The sequence below is a fragment of the Petaurus breviceps genome, unplaced genomic scaffold (genome assembly GCF_028583685.1).
Source record: "Petaurus breviceps papuanus isolate PSGF00001 unplaced genomic scaffold, PetGlider_PUasm1.0 99, whole genome shotgun sequence".
Taxonomy (NCBI): Eukaryota; Metazoa; Chordata; class Mammalia; order Diprotodontia; family Petauridae; genus Petaurus; species Petaurus breviceps.
The window spans coordinates 11,276,779-11,283,663 of NW_027187465.1; the positions used below are offsets into that span (position 1 = coordinate 11,276,779).

The 6,885-nt window shown below is 41.6% G+C and overlaps 1 long non-coding RNA gene across 1 annotated transcript in view; it reads left to right on the top strand.

The window, feature by feature from the left end:
• LOC138156345 (uncharacterized) overlaps positions 1–6,600 on the top strand; it is a 33,173-nt gene extending 26,573 nt beyond the window's left edge. The window contains exon 4 of the long non-coding RNA XR_011167126.1: positions 5,718–6,600. This is a non-coding gene — a long non-coding RNA (uncharacterized lncRNA). The remainder of the gene's footprint in view (positions 1–5,717) is intronic.
• Positions 6,601–6,885: the final 285 nt, after the last annotated feature.

The window sequence follows — 6,885 nt, forward strand, 5'->3', positions numbered from 1 at the left end:
CCTGTTATGAATCAAACTTGCCTCATTGTTGCTGTCACCCCTTATTATCAAGGCTGCAGCTCACTGCACAACCATTGGTATAAGTATTGAGATCTCCCTACACTTTCTGGTACCCCTGCTAGGGGTAGGGCCTCTGCACATGTGTCCAATCTACCTTCTGGCTTGCAAGACATTTCCCTCACTTTGAAATTGAACTTCTGGCTCTCCTGTCTCTAGACTGCTCTGTTTTGTTCCATCCACCCACAAGTTAGAGTCCAGTTTGATCCAGCTGACAATGTTATTCTAATGAGAGAGATATCATATAAAAGGAAGCCAAAAATAGGCGGGAGGGTAAGAGTCCACAGCTTGAATGCATGATCGAGTCCAGAGGAGTGCAGTTTGGTGGGAAATAATGAGATGACTGCCCTGGGTGCCCTTCTTAATTGGGGGATCTTGTAGGAGCTGTCCACTGTCCACCTTCCACCCTCTCCAATGGAGGGAGAAAGAGGCCCCGAGGATAAGGGGGACTGAAAAAATGTGATCACCTTTTAAAGTCCTAGTAAAGAATATCCTTGATGCTTGTGCTGATTATTCTTATAAAAATTTTAGAATACTCAAAAATAGAAATATGGGTCTTTTGTTATTAATGTTTCCTCAGTCACTTTTATTTGTAATATAAGGTTTAAGATTTCTTTCAAGCCATTGGTAGCTTCCTTTCCTTAAGATGTCTTTAGAACGGATCCCAGCCCTCAAGATTATATTGTCTCCAGCACGGAACTCTTCTGTATACTTGGCCTAATCTAGTAATGTTAACCGTGTTTATTTACTTAGTACCATTTTTGTTTCCTCTAGAACGAGGGTTCTTAACCCTCTTTCTGTCTTGAATCCCTTGGTCAGTGTGGTGAAGTGTAGGGACACTTTCTCAGAATTATTCATTAAATGTATATAATAAAATACATAGAAATTACAAAGGAAACCTATTACATTGAAATGAAAATGTCATTTTTTTCCATCCAGGCTCATGGACCCCCTAAAACTTACCCCTCAGGGTCTGCGGACCACTGTTAAGAACCTCTGTTTTAGAAGCACATCCAGGATTCTAGAGTCTGTCTGTGGTAGTCATGCTGTTCTTAGATACAAAAAGAGTTCATTGTTAAACTCTTTGTATATCTTTTTCACCTTTCCTCTATTTGTTTTCTTCCTTCCAGGTTCATCTCTGAAATGCCATTGGGATGACTTTGCTTAGTTGGGTCTCTCACCAAGCTCTCTTTAAATTGATTTTTCCTTTCCTCACTTCTTGCAGATTTATTAGAAGACTTTGCTTAAAATCTTCCACTGTCTTTCTCCATAGGATTCTACAAACAAGTCTATAATCTAAATCACAGTGTTGCCTTTGATTGAGGTCTTGTCACTTGGCAAAGAGATCAGGTGTTTTCTGACAAACTCAGAGGCCTACCTTTGTTCACCTTTTCATGGCAATTAATGTACACTAATTAAACTTCAGTGTAAAATTGTTATAGTAGGTGCACACGGGCTTTTCTCTATCCATTTCCCATTTGGGGGAACAATTGAACACTTATGGGAGGGTGTGCCCCAAGACTCTGTCCTGGGTCCCCATTTCTTCTCTCTCTGCACTTTTTCTGTGACCTTATTAGCTCCCATGGGTTTTATTATCATTTCTATGCAGATGACTACCAGGGCTATTTTTCTAGCCTCAGTCTCTCTCCTGAGCTCCAGTCCCACATCACCAGTTGCATATGGTTCATTTCAAACCAGATGTCTTATTGGCATTAAACTCAACATTTCCAAAATAGAACTCATTATCTTTCCCCACAAACCCAGTCCTCTTTCAAACTTCCTTGTTATTGTCGAAATGTCCCTCCCATTCTTTCAGTCACCCAGATCCCCAACTGAATCTTGAATCATCATTCTCTCTCACACCATGTGTCCAACTGGTTGCCAAGCCTTACTGATAACATCTATCACATCTGTACCTAGGGGGCACAGTGGAGAAAGTGCTAGATCTAGAGTCAGGAAGATCCAAATTCAAATCCAGCCTCATACTAACTATATGACTGGTCAAGTCACTTAATCTGTCTGCCTCAGTTTCCTCCTCATGTGTAAAATGGGCGTTCTAATATAGCACCTCCCTCCCAGGGTTGTTGTGAGGATAAAAGGAAGTGATGTTTGTGGAGTGTGTTGTAAACCTTAAAAGTCTATGTAAGTACTAATTGCTATTATTCTCTTCTTTTAATTCAAACAGCTACCACCCAGTCCAGGGTTATCCACCTTTGGTTTCTACCTCTTGCCTAGATTACCACAAAAGCCTCCTAACTGGTCTCCCTAATTCAGTTCATTGCCCTGCACTCAGTGGCTTTCTTAAAGTACAGGATGACCATGTCATTCTCTTGTTCAATGATATCCTGTGGCTATCACCTCTAAAATTAAATATAAATTTCTATATCTTTGCATTTCAAGCCCTTTGCCACTTTGTTCCAACCTTTCCGGCCAAATGCATCATTCTTCTTCACAAGATCTAAAAACATGTCAAACTGGCATCCTTACCATCCCTCAAATGGGACACTCCATCTCCCATTACCTTCCACTACACAGACTCCCCCAGATGTCTAGAATGGACTCCATGTTCCCTTCTACTTCCCAGAATGCCCAGTTTCTTTCTTTCTTTTTTTGGTCATTTTTCAAATGCTTTATTAACTTTTGATTTACATCATTCATTTCAGCCAGATTTTGAGTTACAGATTTTCTCCCCGTTTTTCCCCTACCCACCACCCCAAAATAGCAGTCCCACAAGATATCCCCTCCTCCAATCTGCTCTCTCCCATATTTTCTCCCATACCCTTTTGACTTTTCCAGTAGGGCAGGTGGATCTCTATGCCCCAGTGCCTGTATAACTTATTTCCCAATTACATGTAAAATAGCATTAATAATAGTATATATATATATATATATATATATATATATATATATATTTTTTTTTTTTTTCCCCTTACATTTGATTTTAAAATTTTGAATTACAGGTTCATTCCCTTCCTCCCTTGCCACCCACCCTTACTGGGAAGATAAGCAGTTCAGTAAAGGTTGTACATGTGTAGCTAATGTAAAACATTACCATAGTAGATATATTGTAAAAGACTGACTATATTTCCCTCCCTCCTATCCCACCTCCCACTTGTTCTATACTGTACTTTGATCCCATCCCTTTTCAAAAATGGGTACTTCCAACTTCCTCCCCCCAGCCTGCCCTCCCTTCCACCATCCCCCCTCTCATCCCCTTCCCCCCTACTCTTGTAGGGTGAGATACCCTATTTAGTGTGTATGTCATTCCCTCCCCGAGCCAAATTCAGTAAGAGTAAGGTTGACCCATTACCTTTTGTCTCCTATTCTTCCCCTCCATTGTGACCATTTTCCCTTGCCTCTTCTATATGAGATAGTTTACCCCATTCTGCCTCTCCCCATCTCTTCTCATTATATTCCTCTCTCACCTCTTAATTTCACTTTTTAAATATCATCACTTCCTATTAAATACCTGTAAACATATATACACACATTCACATATATATTCATATGCCTGTATACCCTCTGATATGGACATATATATATATATATATATATAAATATTCCCTTCAACTATTTTCATACTGAGTAAAGTTTCATCAGTTACAATTATCATTTTTCCATGTAGGAATGTTAGTAGTTCAACTTTGATAAGTTCCTTATGATTTCTTTTCCCTGTTTACCTTCTCATGCTTCTCTTGCTTCTTGTATCTGAATGTCAAATTTTCTATTCAACTCTGGTTTTTTCATCAAGAATGCTTGAAAGTCCTGTATTCCACTGAATGACCACATTTTCCCCTGAAACATGATGCTCAGTTTTGCTGGGTAGGTGATTCTTGGTTTTAATCCCAGCTCCTTTGACCTCCGGAATATTACATTCCAAGCCCTTCGATCTCTCAGTGTAGAAGCTGCCAGATCCTGAGTTATCCTGATTGTGTTTCCACAATATTCAAATTGTTTCTTCCTGGATGCTTGTAATATTCTCTCCTTGATCTGGGAATTTCAGAACCTGGTTACAATATTCCTAGGAGTTTTCTTTTTGGGATCTTTTTCAGGGGGTGCTTGGTGGATTCTTTCAAGCTCTATTTTGCCCTCTGGTTCTAAAACATCAGGGCAGTTTTCCTTGTGAATTTCTTGGAGGATGATTTCTAGGTTCTTTCTTTGGTCATGGCTTTCAGGGAGTCCAATAATTTTTAAATTATCTCTCCTGGATCTATTTTCTAGGTCAGTGGTTTTTCCAATGAGATATTTCACATTGCCTTCTATTCTTTCATTTGTTTGGATCTGTTTAACAACATCTTGATTTCTCATAAAGTCATTAGCTTCCATTTGCTCCAATCTAATTCTGAAGCAATGATTCTCCTCAGTGAGCTTTTGAGATTCTTTTTTCCATCTTGCAAATTCGGCTTTTTAAGGTATTCTTCTCCTCATTGCCTTTTTGAGCCTCTTTTGCCATTTGAGTTAGTCTGTTTTTTAAGGTGTTATTTTCCTCAGTCAGGCTGTTGACTCTCATTTCATAATTTTCTTGCATTGTTCTCACTTCTCTTCCCAGTTTTTCCTCCACTTCTCTTATCTGCGTCTTAAGGTCCTCTATGGCCTGTAACTAGCTTGTATTTTTCTTGGAAGCTTTTGGTGCAGGAGTTCTGACTTCACTGTCTTCCTCCTGTTCCATGCTTTTATCCCTTTTGTCCCCAAAATAGGAGTCTAATATTGGATTGCTCTGCTTGGTTTGCTTCCTTTGCCTGGTCATGTCACCACTCAGTCACTTGACCCCTGGACTTTTTGCTGCAGTAGGACTCTGCCACCAGATAGGGGAGCTTCGTTCCAAACACTGGGGTTTTCTCAGCTGCCAAAGGTATTAGTTGGGTGCCCTCTCTGAAGCCTCCACACACTCTGGCAAGCTGGTCACACCCCCCAGGACCTCCACCATAGACTGCAATCCAGATCCAAGAAGGTTAAAGCAAGAGCGATTACCCCGCAGACTGGTCGCTCGGTCCCCCTACACTCTACAGGCCAGGAGCTGAAGCCACAGCCCTCAGCAGCTTCTTGACCCGGGGGCAAAAGCCAATGCTCTCCCAACTACTGGGTCCCAAAGTCCACACTACACTGACCTCTCACTTTGTCCTTAGCATCTATGTGTTAATAATTCTGGAAATGGCCACAGCTGCTGGTGATCTAGAGTCCCTCCAGCCAGTGGTTGGTCAGGCCCTCCCTGGGGCTAAAACCTCCATGTGGGGCTGGGCTGGCCTATTCCTGCCATCCTATTCCAGCTCTAGGCTGTCCTCAGCAGGAGGTTAGCTTCTCTGTGTCATTTTGTGGGTTCTGTAGCTCCAAAGTTTGTTTAGAGTTCCCTTTTACATGAATTGGAGGTGGTGGGACCCGGAGCTGCACGGAGGTCCTGTTTCTACTCCACCATCTTGACTCCGCCCCTGCCCAGTTTCTTTCAAGGCTCACTCAAGCTCTACTTTCTCTTTGGAGAGGGGAAGGTGGGGCAATTGGGATTAAGTGAGTTGCCCAAGGTCACATGGCTAGTTTTTGTGTTAAGTGTCTGAGGCTAGATTTGAACTCAGGTCCTCCTGACTCCAGGGCCGGCTCTATTCACTGCACCACCTAGCTGCCCTGCAAACTCTACTTTCTAAGGAAGCCTCTTCTTTTCTCCCCAGGTATAAATGCCTGTGATAGTAATGGCAATTAAAGATTCCCCTGTATTGGCTTGGTTTTCAAATTGATTGTGTTAAAACCCAGAGCTTGTTAATCCCACCTGTGGGATGGACTTTTTGATGTGAAAAGAAAGGCCTGAACTGGGAGGAGCTGGTGACGTAGATTTGGAGCGGAAGATTTTTTTGGAAGCAGCACCTCGTGGAGAGAGAGAGAGGCTAAGAGAATTGCTGGTGGCCGCTTTGAATTGCCCTGGACTTTTGAGACCTGCCCCCTGAGCTGCCAAGGACTGAGGAGACATGGCTGTTTTGCTGGTACTTTGTCTGTTTTGATGTTGTTTTGCCAGATTTGTCCACTGGTGAAAGACAGTCCTTTTGTTGAAGAAGTCCTGGAACCTGGCTGTTCGCTAAGAAGCCCTGAGACTGTCCTGCAGACAGAGAGTGAATACTGTCCACTGGTGAGGGAAGATTGCTGAGAACTTGCCTCCTGTCAAGATGAAGAAAAGACCTCCATTTGGGTATTAAGTGCTGTGTTTAAACTTGATGTAACTCTGGGGTAGATTCAATTGTGATCCATGGGTGGGGAACTTTTGACCTTATGTTTGGAAACTAATCTCCATTTGAGAAGAGGGGCTTTGTGGTGGACTTAATTAAGGTATAGCCTAGGGGTGGAGAAGTATTTAGAACAGAGACTTTGTAATTGATTGAATGATTGGAAGGTCCTGGGGTGGGGTAGTACTTGGAGATTATTTAATCACATTTAGTAAATGCTGTATTTGGAATGATGTCATGTTTTGATCTTCTCTGTTCTGGGTTTGTTACTGAATAAAATGGAGAGCGCCTATGCTGGTATTCTGAACCTTGGGAAGTTGCCTTTCTTTTGGCATTACATTACAATGCCTTGCCCTCCTACTAGTAAAGTTACATTGTAACTTATTTTGTGTATACTTATATATGTATATATTTTTCTAATAGAATGTAAGTTCTTTGAGGGCAGGAAGTGTTTCATTTCTTTCTATCCCCAACACTCTGCATAGCATCAGGCACGAAACAGGGACTTAGTAGGGACATGTTGATTAATTGATTGACCAAGTTGATTAAATTTTTTTTTAGGGCAGATGGCATTTATTTTCTCATTTTTATCCTTTTCTTGGCTTATTGATTTATCCTTATG